The sequence below is a fragment of the Piliocolobus tephrosceles genome, chromosome 7 (genome assembly GCF_002776525.5).
Source record: "Piliocolobus tephrosceles isolate RC106 chromosome 7, ASM277652v3, whole genome shotgun sequence".
In the NCBI taxonomy this organism is placed as follows: Eukaryota; Metazoa; Chordata; class Mammalia; order Primates; family Cercopithecidae; genus Piliocolobus; species Piliocolobus tephrosceles.
In genome coordinates this window covers 132658409-132675409 of record NC_045440.1, presented here as the reverse complement: position 1 = coordinate 132675409, position 17001 = coordinate 132658409, and the positions used below count along the sequence as shown (strand labels likewise).

At 41.1% G+C, this 17001-nt stretch overlaps 1 pseudogene across 1 annotated transcript; it reads right to left on the bottom strand.

The window, feature by feature from the left end:
• Positions 1 to 6082: 6082 nt before the first annotated feature.
• LOC111549792 lies at positions 6083 to 6569 on the bottom strand (annotated as a pseudogene). The gene has a single exon (XR_003309469.1). The product of XR_003309469.1 is annotated as a 60S ribosomal protein L28 pseudogene (transcript).
• Positions 6570 to 17001: the final 10432 nt, after the last annotated feature.

Sequence of the window (17001 nt, the reverse complement as noted above, 5' to 3'; positions counted from 1 at the left end):
GGGGACTATCAAAGTTTGTGGCCTACTGTAGCTCTCAATAAATAACTTTTATGAATAGATCATTGCTATAGATATGTCTTCATCAGTACCACTCAACAGTGTCAGCGATGTGCTCATGGTTACTTTTCTGCAAGGTATCAAGCTATGCAAGCTTTTCTGGGGAAGTCAGGATGATGTCCAAGTACTCATTTTCCAAATAAGAGATGTGCTGGCACTGTGCCTGGACATCCAACCTGCAGTGGATGTCAGTAGACAATCACTTTGGAGCACCTGTCTCTTTAATTTTGAAATGGAGCCAGTGTGTTTTTCTCCACCAAGATTCTGGGACTAGTAGGGAGGCCCTTAGGGAGGCCCTTAGAGACTCCTTAATCTCTTAAAGATACTAAACTGAATCCTTGCATAGATATTCAACTGAAATCTGAGGTTGGGATAAAGTCCATTTAAACTTTTAAAGTTCCCTCTGTGGAACTGGACAAAGCTCTTAAACATTTTATGGATCCCTAGGCAGCTACTTAAAGCAACCATGGCTCCTTGAGAGCCAGGCACAGCAGTGAGTTGTGAAAACACAGCTTGATAGATTTCATCCATTCACTTAGCATTTAATCTGCCACAGGCTCATATCATCTCCTGTATTGTTTCTTTACATGTCTACTTGACTTTTCGTGAGACTACATCTGGCCTCCCCAATCAAAGTGAGGGGCCCCAGAAGTAAGACCATGGCTTCAGTGTCACAACAATCATTGACTCATATGAGAAGGTAGAATTTTTCAAATAAATACTCTATACATCTTCCACCTTGATTTTTGCTACCATTCATTAATTGAATACATTTATTATTATTATTGTTGTTGTTGTTTTGTCTTCCACTTATAGATGAAGAAACTCAAGCTCAGCAAAATTAAATGACTTTGCAGAAAACACTATTTGAGAAAGTGGCAGGGCTAAGTTTTGACACAAACCAGTCTATATCAAAGCCAGTGCTTAAGCTATTGGATAAGACAACACCACTAACACCACTTAAGATGTGTCTTGGCCAATTTGGTATTGCTATAAATGAATACCACATACTGGGTAACTTACAATGAACAGAAATTTGTTTGGCTTATGGTTCTGGAGTTAGGAAGTCCAAGAGTATGGTGCCAACATCTTGCAAGGGCCTTCATGCTGTGTCATCCCATGGCAAAAGGTGGAAGGGCAAGTGAGTGCACAAGACAGAGTGAAGATGGGGGCTGAACTTGTCCTTTTGTCAGGTGCCTACTCCTGTGATAACTAACCCACTCCTGTAATATTGACATTAATCTCTTCATAAAGGCTGAGCCCTCATGATCTAACTATCTTTTAAATGCCCCATCTCTCTACACTGTTGCATTGGGCATTAAGTTTCCATCACATGCACTTTGAGGGACATATTTAAATCATGGCAATGTTTCAGGAAGACTTTTTGTGTAATATTGAGGTAGCTGGGATGTAGTTTGTTATAGCTATCTGATAACTGGGATGGAGCCTTTTTTGGGACTCAAATCTGCATCATCATACATTAAAGTGGTTTCATCTCTAGTACTAGCCTAAGGGGAACTGGTCCTCTGGCTTTCATATCCTCTCCTTTGCTAGATTTCTTTTTATAATTACAAAAATCACTAACATTCTTATATTCACAGACTCATCTACAGAGGATATGAGTCTCAGGTAAATGCAACTGTAGATCTGTCTCCAATCTTATATTCTTATATAAAATTACAGAAAATAATTATTAATAAGGATAGATGATTATAAAGGTAGAAAAAAGCCCTACATGTGTTTAAAGGAAATGGATGGTACAGGCAGAGGCTAGCTTTCTTTTGTTGATGGAGTCACTCAGCTGAGAGTTATATCAGCTACTAATGTGTGTGTGTGTGTGTGTGTGTGTGTGTGTGTGTGTGTTGCCACAGTTGAAGAAATTTCTTCCATCTGACCCTTATTGCCTGTCTCTCATGATCCCTCAGCAGCCTTAGTTGTAACAGATTAGGAGGCCTCAGATTTATCCATTAAATCATCAATTCTGTGAATACCTACTGTGGGTAAGGCATTTGCCAGAAACTAGCAATCTAGATATATAAAGATAAATTAGTTAAACGAGTTGGGAAGTCTCTGTCCACACAAAGTTTCAGACTTTTTAAAGTCATAATCAGCTTAATTATGGTAATCATCTCACAATGTATATGTATATCAAATCATGTTGTATACCTTTAATAAATATTTCCTTTGTCAATTACACTTCAATACAGCTGGAGAAAAATTTCTGGTCAATTAGAATTGTTATCAGTTTGTACAGTATTGACCAATTACAAGCAGGGTAATAAAAGATTACAGATGGGGAGACTGAAGCACAGAAAAGAAGAGCTATCCCATGGTCACACAGTTAACAAATCTGGACCCTGAATGTGAACTCAGGTCACCCCTGGGACATGCAGTGGCATTTCTATCACACCATGCTGTCTCTTAGCTATTCAATAAAGATTTTTTGGAAGAATGCATGGGCTTAGCAGCTGAGAAGTGTGGAGGCAGTGGCAAGAGAAGAGATGAGGGAAGTGAAGTCATCTAAGCTTTTGAAGCTGAGCTTTGCTGGCACTGAAACCCAATGCATCAGGAAGCTACAGGATATATGTAAAGGCAGAGGGCGGAGCCCCTCTTCTGCACACAACTGTACCTTTGAACCGTATATTTTCCATATATTTCCCCAATTAACTTTTTAGAAGTGAGAATGTGCATTAATGAAACTGCAAGTTTATACTTCCCACTAGTAAAAGGAGATTTGAAGAACTGGATAATAAACCCTTTGAGAGCTATTAAAATGCAAACAAGAAGAGAATGGGAGAGATTGATGGAGGTTAGAAGAGATAATCTTTCTAATTTCCTCTGCACTGGGCACTCAAACATTTCCTGAATGAATCATTTGGCTCTTCAAAAAAAGAGATTTGGAAGGATGTCTACATCCCAGAGCTGTGCCAGTTCCATGACCACCTCTTTTCATCTTGCAAGGAAAAAATGCCGTAGCACCTCATTGAGGGTGCAATGTTGCTATTAAAGGAAGAACTGACAAGCCATTGAGTGAAGAACACTGAAGAGTTGGCTCAGCTCCCACAGAGTTCAAGCAAGCATTCAAAAGGAGGTGGCTGAATAGATTACTCAGCATCTATATCCTTAGACTAGAAGCAGCCCAGTGATTGTGGGGGACAATGTTATACCACTGTGTTTTATTCTCGAATTAATTAATGTCTTAATCTTTCCCTGACAATAGACAATAGCATCCAGAACTCTAAGGGACCTTAAAGATCAACTGTTAATGTCCTTTTTTTTTTTTTTTTTTTTTTCACATGGGAAAACAGAGGCAGTATGTAGCAAAGGCACTATCTTACCTTTGTATATTCACCAAGTTCTTGGCAGAGTTAGAACTGGAATAAAGGTTTCTTCACTGGTGTCGCAGTAAACTGTATTTTTACTCCAAATGCAAATATTAAAATTTTCAATATTCTTTTATACTTTCTCTGCTTTCCGTAGGACTTGCCACAGTGTACAATATATAGCAAACTCTACCAAATAGCTCAAATGATGGGAACACCAATGTTCAAACGTTTTTTGTTTGAAAGAAAATTACAGAGATTATCTAGGGCAACTCCGTCATTTTCACATGATTGTCTAAAGGTCTGGAAAGTAGAAATAGCTTAAACCCCGTCTCTACTAAAACATACAAAAAACGAGCTGGGCGCGATGGCGGGCGCCTGTAGTCCCAGCTACTCGGGAGGCTGAGGCAGGAGAATGGCATGAACCCGGGAGGTGGAGCTTGCAGTGAGCTGAGATCTGGCCACTGCACTCCAGCCTGGGTGACAGAGTGAGACTCCGTCTCAAAACAACAACAACAACAACAACAACAACAACAACAACAACAGAAATAACGAGTAGAGAGCCATACAGTCAATTAATAGAGAGCTCTGTCTTACAGCTAGAATGTAGTATCCTGATCTTAAAGCAAATGTTAGCTGATAGATAATGTTTTCCTTCATCACAACACAAATGCTCTCATATGATGTGTTTATTTTACCATAGTTGTTTAACAGAGAAAATGAGACATTTCAAATCAAAAGACTTTCATTTGCCTCTTCAATGATAATATCTTTTCATAAAAGTCTCTGAATATGTCAGACAAAAGTTTCTGCTAGTAAATCAGGTTCTTCATGCAGAATCTAGAGGCATGCTGAAGTCAGTCACATAGTATCTAGAAATATTATAGAAGAAGAAATAAAGTAATGAGGTGACAGTGTATTAAATATTGAATGCCCAATTTGGGGATATACAAATAGAGATACACAGAAAGAAAAAAACTGTGGGCTGCGAAACATAGTCTGCAGTAACCAACATATAAACAATATTAGGAATCTTCATCTTAGAATATAAAGAATGAGATGAATCAGATGACCTGAACCAAATTCTAGTCTTAAAGAAGAAAGCAAAAGTCTTTTACTGAAAAAAAAAAAAAAGAAAGAAAGAAAAAAACAGAAAAAACAGAGATTGTAATAGTGGTCATATAAAGGGTGGAGAAAATTTGAGAAAATTGGTTGGGGGAAAATGGGAGGAGAAGCTGAACAGAAATCCACAAAGGAATCTCCATAATGAAATGCTTAGTGGATTTCATTAGAGACTCTTAAGATTGTGATAGTACTGATCCTCATGGCTGGGGCACCTTCTGTAGCCTGCATGGTACCTGGGTGGGCAAGTGGAAATGTAGCCTAAGGACATTAAAGATTCTCTGGAGATGTAGCAAGGAACCTAGGTTTCATATGGGTTCATAGGAAATAAAGAGAGAGATTAGAGTTTTTCTTGAGAAAGGGGAAAGTTTCAGAGACTCAAAATGCAAAGTAGGTTTGGTGGAAACACTGAAGAGAGAAATATCAAAGGAGAGCGAGTTATAGTCCGAGACTGAAAGGCTGACATTTCCTGTCTTAGAAATGGGAAAATGTATTTCAGAAGAGGAGTGGTTTCAGCTGTCTCTGATAGAAAATGTTCCTGAAATGGAGTGGATGTGATGCCTGCTGGAATCAGGAAGGTGAAGGAAAGTTAAAATAAGACAGTGTGATGAATTACCAACATGGATGCCGAAGTTGCTAATGACATTAGACCTGTGATGTGATGCCTGGCAAAAGTCCTGTTGAATTATAGCCATTGTCAAGAAAGTAGTAAATGCCGACAAGGAAGAAGGTAGCAGAGTGACCGACGAGAATGGAAGAAAGCTGGTACAAATTCCTGCTCTATTACCCCTTGATGGAAGGGGGACCTGGCTGGAGACATCGCAAGTCAATATAAATCAGCCCTTGTTAGGGCTCTTATAGTTCAGAAGGAGGCCTGGGGCATAATTACACTGAATGGCAATACAAATCTATTCCCATGGGAAACTTTGTTATTATTATTATTATTATTTTACAGTAGTTACCAGCTCCTCAATAGCTCTTTAAAAAAGATGATCTATGTTGATAAGTAGGATAAATGATTGCAGTACACTACGACAGAGGGTGAAACTTGTGAATTCAAGAGTTTTTGCCGATTGTTTTAGTCAAGGTCCTCCAGAGAAACAGAACCAATACGATTTATAGAATGAGGAACTGGCTTATAGGATTATGGAGGCTCAGAAGCCCAGCCATCTTCCATTTAGAGACCCAGGAAAGCGAATATTATAGTTCAGCCCAAGTCTGAAGGCCAGGGAACAGGAGAATTTGATGATGCAAATCCAAATCTGAGACATAAAAACCTGAAATATTCGAGCTCATGCAGTAGGGTAGGAAAAAATAGGGATGAATTCCTCTTTCCCCAACCTTTTTTTCCATTCAGGCCCTCAGTAGATTGGATGATGCCCGATCATATTGAGGAAGGCAATCTGCTTTATTGTGTCCACTGATTCAAATGCTAATCTCATCCACAAACATCCTCACAGACATATCAGAAACAGTGTTTAATCTGGGCACACCATGGCCCACTCAAATTGATATGTAAAATTAACCATCGCACCTACATGTCAGCTACTGCTCACTTTCTTCTTCTTCTTCTTCTTCTTTTTTTTTTTTTTTGAGAAAGCCAGCTGACTCTTTATTGCTTTGGGGGCAGGGGGCTCAGGAGCTCTTGGTGGGGAGGGTCCGCTTCCTCTTCACCATCACAGGCTTCTGGCTGCGCAGGGTGGCGCTGGCCCTGCGGATGGCTGCCATGCGCTGGTCGGGGCGGTACTTGTTCTTGCGGATCATGTGTCTGCTGCTGCTGAGCGTGGCGCGAGCATTCTTGTTGATGGTGGTCCACACATAGGGCGTGGCAGGCTTCCGCTGGCCGGATCTCCGCGTAGTGACCACCACGACACCTTTGCAGTCGGCTGCCGGCTCCACGGCCACAGTCATGCGGTGAATCAGCCCGTTGTAGCGGAAGGAATTGCGGGCCTTCAAGTTATTGGGCTCAATACTGTAGGTCTGCTTATTCCTCTGGATCAGGAAACTGGAGCAGTTCCGCACGACCATCCATTGCAGATGCGCAGACATGGCGGCGGCGGCTCCTCTCGCAGCGGGCGACCTGAGACGGAAAGAGTACTGCTCACTTTCCAGTAGTTTAGGCCTTTAGGCCTTTTCCAAATACAAAGATGATCCACACCACACCACCAAACACACATACACAAAAACCTTTTGCAGACGCATTATTTAGACTATAGAAACAGCTTTCGATTGTTTTTGAAATCCTATGTCTTACCCTTAGACATAGATTTAGTCTAAGGACCAAATCCATGTGGGCAAATGAAAATTCTTCACTATTTGATAATGGATTGAGCAAATTTCAAAGAAAAGAAAGTGCTATATGAAGGCAGATAGTGATTTGAGATTGTCCACGAAGAAACATAGAACTTCTATCTGCCCAGTGTTCAATGAACTAAGAATGGGGGATGGGGTGATGGAGGTACGGAAGGAGAATGAGTGCTCCCCCAGAGACCCATGGAGGAGCAAATCTTTTGGCAGATTTCTTTTGGGGACAGGAGGTGGGGAATTTACTTGTTTAGATTCAGTTATTTTTCACACTAAAGAATTTGAGAGAATGTCTAGAGAGGAAAGGCTTTAAGCAGGGAGAAAATGAGAGGGGCTTACCTGTGAGGGGAGCTCTTTGAACATCAGGACCAAGAGCTATGAAGAACTGGCTTTCCTGAACTTCCTAAGTAAATGAAGCCTGGGTGGACTCGTTGCCAGTTGTCTTCCATCTTTGTTCAGAGTTCCAAATGCAATGTTTGCTGAGGAGTTACATGATTCTGCAGAAAATGTAGCCTGAGAGCCCACTGGAAGTGACCAGAAAAGACCATGAACTTGGCAGGAGAGTTAAGAGAGGACATTCAGTGGCTGTTGATGTGGTTCCCTTCCATGGTTTTTGTTTTTGTTTTTTTGAGATGGAGACCCAGGCTGGAGTGCAGTGGCCTGATTTTGCTCACTGCAACCTCCACCTCCTGGGCTCAAGCAATTCTCCTGCCTCAGCCTCCCGAGTAGCTGGGATTACAGGCATGTACCACCATGCCCAGCTAATTTTTTTTTTTTGTATTTTTAGTAGAGATAGGGTTTCATCACATTCGCCAGGTAGTCTTGAACCCCTGACCTCAAGTGATCCACCCGCTTGGACTCCCAACGTGCTGGGATTACAGGTGTGAACCACTGTGTCGGGCCCTTTCCATGTTTTTTCCAGGGGCCTTGTGGTGGCCTGGAGACCCAAGTGCTCATCTAGTGGGACTACACATCTTCCGGATTATATTGATTAGAGAGAATGATAATGTTTAGTGTTGGTCTTTCCCCTAAATTCTAAGCTTCAAGTGAACAGAGGCAGCTCCTTTCTTATTCCTTATGTTTTAAATATAGTAGATGCTCAAAAAATTGCCTGTAGTTAGTTGAATAAATAAGAATACAAACAAGTACAATAATAAATTACCTTTATTGAATTTTTTCTATGCATCCGGAAGTCTTCTAAGTATTTACACTCATTAACACAATTAATATTCACTATGATCCTGAATGAATACATGTTAATTGTAAGCATAACATGAGTTTACTTTATTAGAGGAAATTTTGCTTTGAAATGAAGATGCCAGTTTGTTGTGAGAAAAGCTTTACACACACAGTTGTGTGTGATACACATATGTGTTCATTACCATGTTTTGGCTTTTTCGTATATTGATAAATCTAGAAAGAGAGAAATATACTTACTAAATATATGAGAAGTAGTTGATATAGTTTTCTATTTTTCTCTAAATATTAGATTTTGAACTTGATTTGTTTTTACAATATGGAAAATCATTTGTGTAATACATTGTGAGTCTTGTGCCTGTAACCCTGTTTTATTCTTCATAGTAAATAGGTAAGCCAAAGGAACCTTGAGGAGTTTTGAGGAGTCTTTCCTGCTGGGATGACACTAGTACTGGGTGGAAGAGCCAAGATCCATGGCTAGGCTGAGGGAGCAGCTGTTCTTTGTCATGTATACACAAGGGCACAGCTTGGCCGTTACCAGTGCACAACTTCCGTGTGAGAGCACAGATATCCTTGATTTATTTTGAATATATTTTTGCCCTATTTGATGAAACAATTGACTTATTAACCCTCACCTCTCTGTACCAACCACAAATGGGATACTATAAAAACAGACAAACATGCAAAACCCTATATTTTATTAATTAAAAACTGTGTTTGTTGTTCAACTCTGCTATCTAGGTACTGACTTAGGGATGTTAGACTGGGGCTGAATGTTATAAAGGAGGCACATGAAACTGATTTTAAGGTGCATTTGTTATCTGGAGTTTTGGTCTTTCCTTTTTTGCAAATGTGTTTCCCCTCTAAACGTCTCCATCCTTGAGACGTGCTTGAAATGAAAGCCAGTTCTTGCTAGATTTGCAAAACTGCAGCACAGGCGGGCAAAGCCCCTGGGAGAGGCCATCTCATCCATCAGGCCCACTGGCTTTTGAAAGGAGAAGCCTGTGATTAGTCAGGATGATGAATCCCAATGGCTGGCAGCAGCCAGATTATGTACACTGGAGGTTGCCAATACACACTGTGGTAATGCTTGGCATGCACAGCGATGCCAGGATCCTTTGAGAGATCAGCTCTGCCTGATATTGAAGTAATGCACACACAGATAGTGTACGGACTGTGCTCTGTCCTCCCTAGGCAGATCACAACACCCAAATGCAGCGGAACAAAAGTAGGGAAGACATATGAGAGGCCAGGTATTTTAATAAGCAAATTGGTGAGTTTCTCTGCTATTGAGTTGTTGCTATAGCAAAGAAACTCAGCATTAGAAAGGTCTTTGTGCTAACCTCTTGCATCTCCTCTGCTTGTGATCCAAGTCAACCCACTGATGCAATTGGACAAATTTATGGAACACCTGGTATGTGGCAGGCACTGGGCTTACTGCTGGGGCTAACCTATGAGACAAACAAACACGGTCTCTCTTATCAGGCTTGAAATATACAAAGAAAGATTTACAGTGCAGTGTAGTGATTATTGTGAAATTCCTGAACTGGACAGCCAAAGAAACATGGCTGAGTAAACATAACCTGCCTGCTTCTGGCTGCATAGTTGTGTGGTCACTAAATTTTACTCCTAGCTGGTATTCTATTCCTAGAGCTGTCATAATAATGACCCTAAACTGGATGACTAAACACAACAAAAATATTCTCTCACATTTTTGGAGTCCAAAGGTCTGAAATCAAGATGTTGGCAGGGCTGCGTTTTCTCTGAAGGTTTTAAGGAAAACCTTTCTCTGCCTATTCCAGCTTCTGGTGGCTCCGGGCATTCACTGGCTTGTGGCAGCATAACTCTAATTCCTGCCAGCATCTTCACGTGGCCTTCCTCTCTGTTTAATTCTCTGTGTGTACTGTCTCCTTTTCTGATAAGGACAACAGTCCTTGGATTTAGGGCCCACCCTAATCCAGTATGACCTCATCTTAACTTGATTACATCTACAAAGAACCTACTTCCAAATACGGTCCCATTTTGAGGTTCCAAGGATTTAAATTTGAACATTTCTTTTTAGGGGACAGAATTCAACCCATTACACAGCCTAAGATTTTTGACATTTTACCATTGTCTTTCTCCAGCCCTGGCTATCTTTTTGGGCAATTGACCTGCTTGATGCTCAACCCTTTTGAAATGTTTGGAACTTGGCTTTTACTTACCTGTGTCTCTTGGTGCTTTGAGTTGCTTTGTGTGAAAGACTTTTTCCTTCTCAAAGGTGATTTAGTGGCTCATGTGATGCGAGTATGGGAGGCAGGTCCACCTCAGACCCTGGGGGGAGACCAGAACCTAGCAGAGGATTGTTGAAGGAAGTGAATAAGGAAGACTGACAGGTTCATGTGACCTTAACAAGCAACATATAGTGAGAAGCTGTTCCTCTGAGGGGCGGGGAGGGGGGCTTTTGGAAGGACTCTATCTCTACCCCTTTGAGGGTGCCCCCATTTTGCCTAAAAACCCATAATACACAACGCGTTATTAACTCCTGATTATTTCAAAACTTCCAAAATTTTTTAGGAGTTGACTCTTTCCATTTGGTGGAGATGGCAAGCAGCTAACTATAGCAACAAAATCTCCAAATGTTACTATAGTAATGCAAGGAAGAAAACAACATGTTTGCCTGATAAACCAGGCTGAAGCCAGTCAGAATGTTGTTTTTTTAGGATTCATTTCCACAAACCCTCAAATCTGCAAAGCTTAGGGATGTCTAAAATCTTCTCCAAGATTTTAGCAAATGCCCAAGAACTAATAACCATATTTTCATATCCTACCTCTGAATTAGTCCCATGTAAACCTAAAATCAGAACTGAGCCTCTGTACCACTTTCTAAAAGAAACCTAGCATCAGATTACAATTCATTGTAAGGGGTTATGGCACTGAGCACAGAGAATTCCTCTTCCTTTCTCTCTGTCTTCCCCTCACTCTTTTTCTCTCTCCTTCTCACCCTCGGTCTCTTTGCTCTTGAGCTCCTTGCCTCCTATAAAGCCAATGGCTTCTCTGTCTCTGAAGCCACAGCGTGAATCCTTTTTACATGCCTTAGGAATCACCTACTCCAAGGGGACTTTTTTCTATATGTTTTCACGATACCAACTTGTCTTTCCATAACAGGAGCATCCTACCAGATACTAAAAGAATAAACATTTTCTCCATCTCATTATCCTAAGATAAGAAGCCGGTATAATTTTAAGGGCTTAATGTGTAGGCTCTGATAATGATACTTTACCACCTATTACTATCTTTCCTCTAACAACTTGCTGTTCCCTTTTTACAAGGAATAGGAGTTTTAAAGACCTCTGGCATTTATTTGTATTTTGGCAATTTGGGAGTTAAATACTTAGAAAACATGATTGTATCAGTCCCCCTTTAAACTTTGAACTGTCTGAAATATGAATACAAAGCAAAGATGCATTAGACTTCAGTTATTTTTTATTTGTTTGTTTATTTATTTATTTATTGGCTTGGAAAACTGGCATCTCTCAGAGTTACATTAACAGCAATTCACAGTCCTCATGGTATCTGTTGCCTCCTGGGCTTTATTTCAACACCAGAACATATGTCAGTAACCTCCATTGAGGAATGCCAAGTCTCTTATAATAAGGGTGTTCTGTTACCAGAAGAAGGGTTAATATATTTGCCCACAATGAGGCAGGACAGTGCAGAGCAGTCGTTCTGAATTCTGACTGCACATTCAAATCATTTGAGGGCAAGGGAGCTTTTAAGACACATTGATCTCCTTGGCCCACCCACAGAGATTCTAACTTAATTGTTCCGGGGTGGGGCTCAGAATTTGGGCTTATTTAAAACTCTCCAAGAGATTCTCATGTGCAGCGGAAAAAACCCTGGTATGGCACAGTGCATCTCAAACTTGATGCTGTGCATGATTCTGACTTGGTAGGTAGGCCTAGGGACAACCCCGACATTCTGTGTTCCTATTCAGCTCCTACATCGTGTTCATGTTTGGGGTTTCCTTTTTTTTTTTGAGATGGAGTCTCGCTCTGTGGCCCAGGCTGGAGTGCAGTGGCCGGATCTCAGCTCACTGCAAGCTCCGCCTCCCGCGTTTACGCCATTCTCCTGCCTCAGCCTCCAGAGTAGCTGGGACTACAGGCGCCCGCCACCTCGCCCGGCTAGTTTTTTGTATTTTTTAGTAGAGACAGGGTTTCACCATGTTAGCCAGGATGGTCTTGATCTCCTGACCTTGTGATCCGCCCGTCTCGGCCTCCCAAAGTGCTGGGATTACAGGCTTGAGCCACCGCGCCCAGCCATGTTTGGGGTTTTCAGGACCACACTTGGAGTAACAAGAGCAGACTAAAATTGGCGTTATCTTGAATATTGGACAAACCTAAGTCTGAGAATTGATTTGTCATTTGGTTTTGTTCATATTTTACTATAAAGCACTGAACTTTAATCCTGTCTTCTCTAAAGCAGAAATAAAACATGTTGCATTTAAGGGTTAATGTACAGAAGCAAAAGTATTCTAAAAGGCAACTGGCAAAGGGCCTGGCACTCAGTGGCTACAGAAAAACTGCTTCCATTTCACTTTGTTCCTCTCCACCTTCCCAAGCACCTCCAACCTTCAAAAAGGCAAAGTTGTTACCTAAAAAGCAATTGTTACGGGAACGTTGTCCTTTGGCAAAAAAGGAATGGAGGATATTAGTAACCAACATAGCTTAGTGTGGACTGGTGTGTTGGCTCATGCCTGTAATCTCAGTACGTTGGGAGGTTGAGATCGGAGGATTTCTTGAGCCCAGGAATTCAAGACCAGCCTGGACAACACGGCAAGACTGCATCTCTACTTAAAAAAGTAAATAAATACAAAGTAAAAAGGTAGCTTAGTGACTACTAACCCAGGAGTCTGGGAAACAAAATCAAACTTGAGGTTACAGTTTTAAGTGGAAATATTTACATTTTTGAAATATAACATCTACTCAAAGCCAAGCTCCTTGCCTTTGATTATATTGGTCCTCTCATCTAGAATGTTCTCTTTCCTCTCCATTACACATTAGAGCCCCTAAATCCCTACTTCCAAATTAAAATTATCATTTAAAGGTAGGGAGAGCCTACTAGGCAGGTATTTTAAGGGGATAGAGTATATGGATTATAACAGTGGATCCAGCTACTGGAACATGCCACATCAATCTGGAAAAGATGTTTGAGGCCAGAGTTTTAACACCAGATGGAGTTGGAACCATATGCTGTAGGCAATGGGAAGGCCTGAAGGGTTTGGTAACACAGAATAAGTGTAGCGTTTTTGAAATGTTAATATGCTTGAGTTGGGGGTGGATCAGAAGAATGAAGATGGGAGAGGAGCAGAGAAGTAAATGTGACTCCTTTGTTCACATTTACTGATACTAATTGTGTAGGGGGCACCATGCTTGATGGAGGAAATGTATGGTCAGTAGACGAGTATTTTTCTTGCTCTAGTGACATTTTCATCTACTATGAACTTCTATGATTGAGACAGAGAGTAACCAATGATTAACTGTAATTAGGACAAGTGTCTAAAGGAAAAACATAAAGTGCAATGAGAATAAAATAACAAGGAAATCTGACCTCTTGAGGTCAGGGAAGTCTACCCTTGAAAATGACTATCAAATGCTCTCAAGCTGAGCCCTTACCTATTACAAGTGCTTTCTATAGGTGGGGTGGAGGTGCGGGGTGAAGTATGAGATGTATTATCTACATCCTGACTGCCACTTACTAAGTGAGAGACTGGACAAGTTATGTTTCCTCTCTTATAAAAAATATATATATTGTTTGTTACACACAACTTCAAGGATTGCTGTGATGCTAAATGAGGCAATCCTTTGTTAACAGCACGGTGCTTGGTACATAATGAAACTTAAAAGTGGTAGATAGCAGGCCTTGTTTTTCAGTCCTCCTTACTGAGCACCTATGTCTCTGTTGCAGAAACAGTAACTGCAGATTGATTATTCATCTGATGCCCCACCTTCCAGTCCCTTTTGGAGGAGCATGTGGTTGGTTCTGATTGTGAGAATACTGACATGTGTCATTTCTGGATGAATTCGCCCCTCATTTTCCCCTCTGTGTTGACTATGTGGCCAGGTGTTGAGATATTAGGGATTTCAGTTGGGTCCCTGTATTTACTATGTGGGGCACAGTCTCAACCCCCTCCATAAACCTCATTCAACATGTAGCTTGAACGGGAGTAAATCTTGTTTAAACAAGTCATTTTAAAGGGATAGATTTTTTTTTATTATTATTATACTTTAAGTTCTAGGGTACACGTGCACAATGTGCAGGTTTGTTACATATGTATACATGTGCCATATTGGTGTGCTGTGCCCATTAACTCATCATTTACATTAGGTATATCTCCTAATGCTATCCCTCCCCCCAACTCTCTCCCCACAATAGGACCTGGTGTGTGATGTTCCCCTTCCTGTGTCCAAGTGATCTCATTGTTCAGTTCCCACCTATGAGTGAGAACATGCGATGTTTGGTTTTCTGTTCTTGTGATAGTTTGCTGAGAATGATGGTTTCCAGCTGCATCCATGTCCCTACAAAGGACACGAACTCATCCTTTTTTGTGGATGCATAGTATTCCATGGTGTATATGTGCCACATTTTCTTAATCCAGTCTGTCACTGATGGATATTTGGGTTGATTCCAAGTCTTTGCTATTGTGAATAGTGCCGCAATAAACATATGAAGTTAGCTGTCTGGAGCAAAGGTGATGGGATTATCATGAGGCGGTGGAGTTAAGAGCAATGTTTTAGGGGCAGGGTGTGGATCTCACAAAGTACATTCTCAAGGGTGGGGAGAATTACAAAGAAATTTAAGGATGGGGGAGATTACAAAGTACTTCGATCAGTTAGGGTGGGGAGGAAACAAATCACAATGGTGGAATGTCATCAGTTAAGCTACTTTTACTTCTGTGGATCTTCAGTTGCTTCAGACCATCGGGATGTATCGTGCAGGTCACTGGGGATATGATGGCTTAGCTTGGGTTCAGAGGCCTGCCTATCTTTGCTAAAAGAGTGCCCAACACCAAGAATTTTTCCTATGTTTTTACATCATAAATATTACAAAGTAAAAATTATAGAATATACTTTAATATATTAAAGTAGTGTAAGTTCAGAATCTATTGCATTTATATAAAGTAAGATAAATGACTGAAGGAAACAAAATTTTAAGCCCATGTTAAAGGAGGTAACAGTAAGCCTTGAGAAAACAACCCTTTACTTATTGTTGCTGTTTGTGCAATAACTTTACACCAAACACAGGAAACATTGGAAGAAAGGGAAACAACATTTTGTGCTTTTAGAAGAAATCACTTTGCATCTCATGATGCTTTTGGTCTTTGCTAAGTGTCTGGACTTTAATGTAATTTGTAGCTTCACTCGACAGCTTCCCAACCCCTCCCCGCTGACATGTAATCACAGACTCAGGTTTGTTCAATTTCTCCTTCAGAAGTGGATCTACCACTCTTCTGACTACTGAGTTACCTCTTGAAGTGCTCTTGCCCTTGTCTTCAGCCATATCTCTAGGTAATGCTTTCTGCTGCTCTTCTCTTGGGCTTCTTGATTTGCCGTGGATACAGCTCAGGATTGCGGGGGTGGTACAGGCTGCAGGTTTTTTGCCATGGTGCTCAACAGGTGAAAGACAGAGCGACTGCTTCCTTGGGAAACATCACGTAATAGACCTGTATCTTTTCCCCTCTCCCTCCTTCCACCCCTCCCATTGGTTGTTTGTGGTGGATACGGACATATTCATGTCAGGTATGAGAATTCTTCTTCCTTTACTTGATGCAAAAATCTTCAAACTGGATTTCTGTCAAGCTCCCCTATTCTACATCTCCTGAGCATTATGAAAGCAGCTTCAACATCAACTTGTGCTCAGATGATAGTGTTTTGATAAGCTTCTGATAGTGTGTTATTCATATATTTCCCTTCCTATGTAAATACTAAGCATTTTCTAAGTATCTTCTTCAGTGAAAAGATCTTCTCCAGCATAAAAAAGAAAAAAGAAAGAAACAAAAAAAAAAGAAAAAGAAAAAAGTATTCACTACCTCTTAACTTGAATATAAGTAACTTAACGTTTGATATGTGGGCACTGGGGTTTTTTTCTTTGCAATTATCTTTTATGGCTAGGTTGCAAAAGAAAAGGAGTTGAGTGATAGAGGACTGGCTGGATGCTAATTTTGGCTTGGCCACCAAGTAAGATAGAATCATCTGTTTGTTTAATCATTCTTTTATCCTGAACACCGATGATGTCTCAGAGATAGATCTAAATATCAGGGATACTGCAGCAAACAAAAAACGTAGCTGCTTCAGGAATCTTTCATTCCCTGGTGGGGACAAACTGGAAACCAGGGTCTCAACTTCAGTACGAATCCAGGGCCGGGCGCGGTGGCTCAAGCCTGTAATCCCAGCACTTTGGGAGGCCGAGACGCACAGATCATGAGGTCAGGAGATCGAGACCATCCTGGTGAACACAGTGAAACCCCGTCTCTACTAAAAAATACAAAAATCTTAGCTGGGTGAGGTGGCGGGTGCCTGTAGTCCCAGCTACTCTGGAGGCTAAGGCAGGAGAATGGCGTGAACCCAGGAGGCGGAGCTTGCAGTGAGCCGAGTTTGCGCCACTGCACTCCAGCCTGGGAGACAGAGCGAGACTCCTCTCAAAAAAAAAAAAAAAAAAGGATCCAAATCACCTGCAGGTGACTATTAAGACACATTTCCTAGCTCTGGGGTGGGGTCCAAGAATTTCCATTCAAAAAGATTTTCAGGTGATGGCCATGGCCCAGAAAACACCCTCTGAGAACAACTGATATAAACAAATAAATGGGAAAATACATAAAATAATGCCAGTTAGTGATGAATGTTATTGTTCGGTTCAGGGTCAGGTTCCAGCCCATGCTGAGGTCTGAAGGGAGTGGGTGGATGAACAGCAGATAGCTGAAAGAACACTCAGAGGGCTGTAGGTAGGTGAAATATGGCTT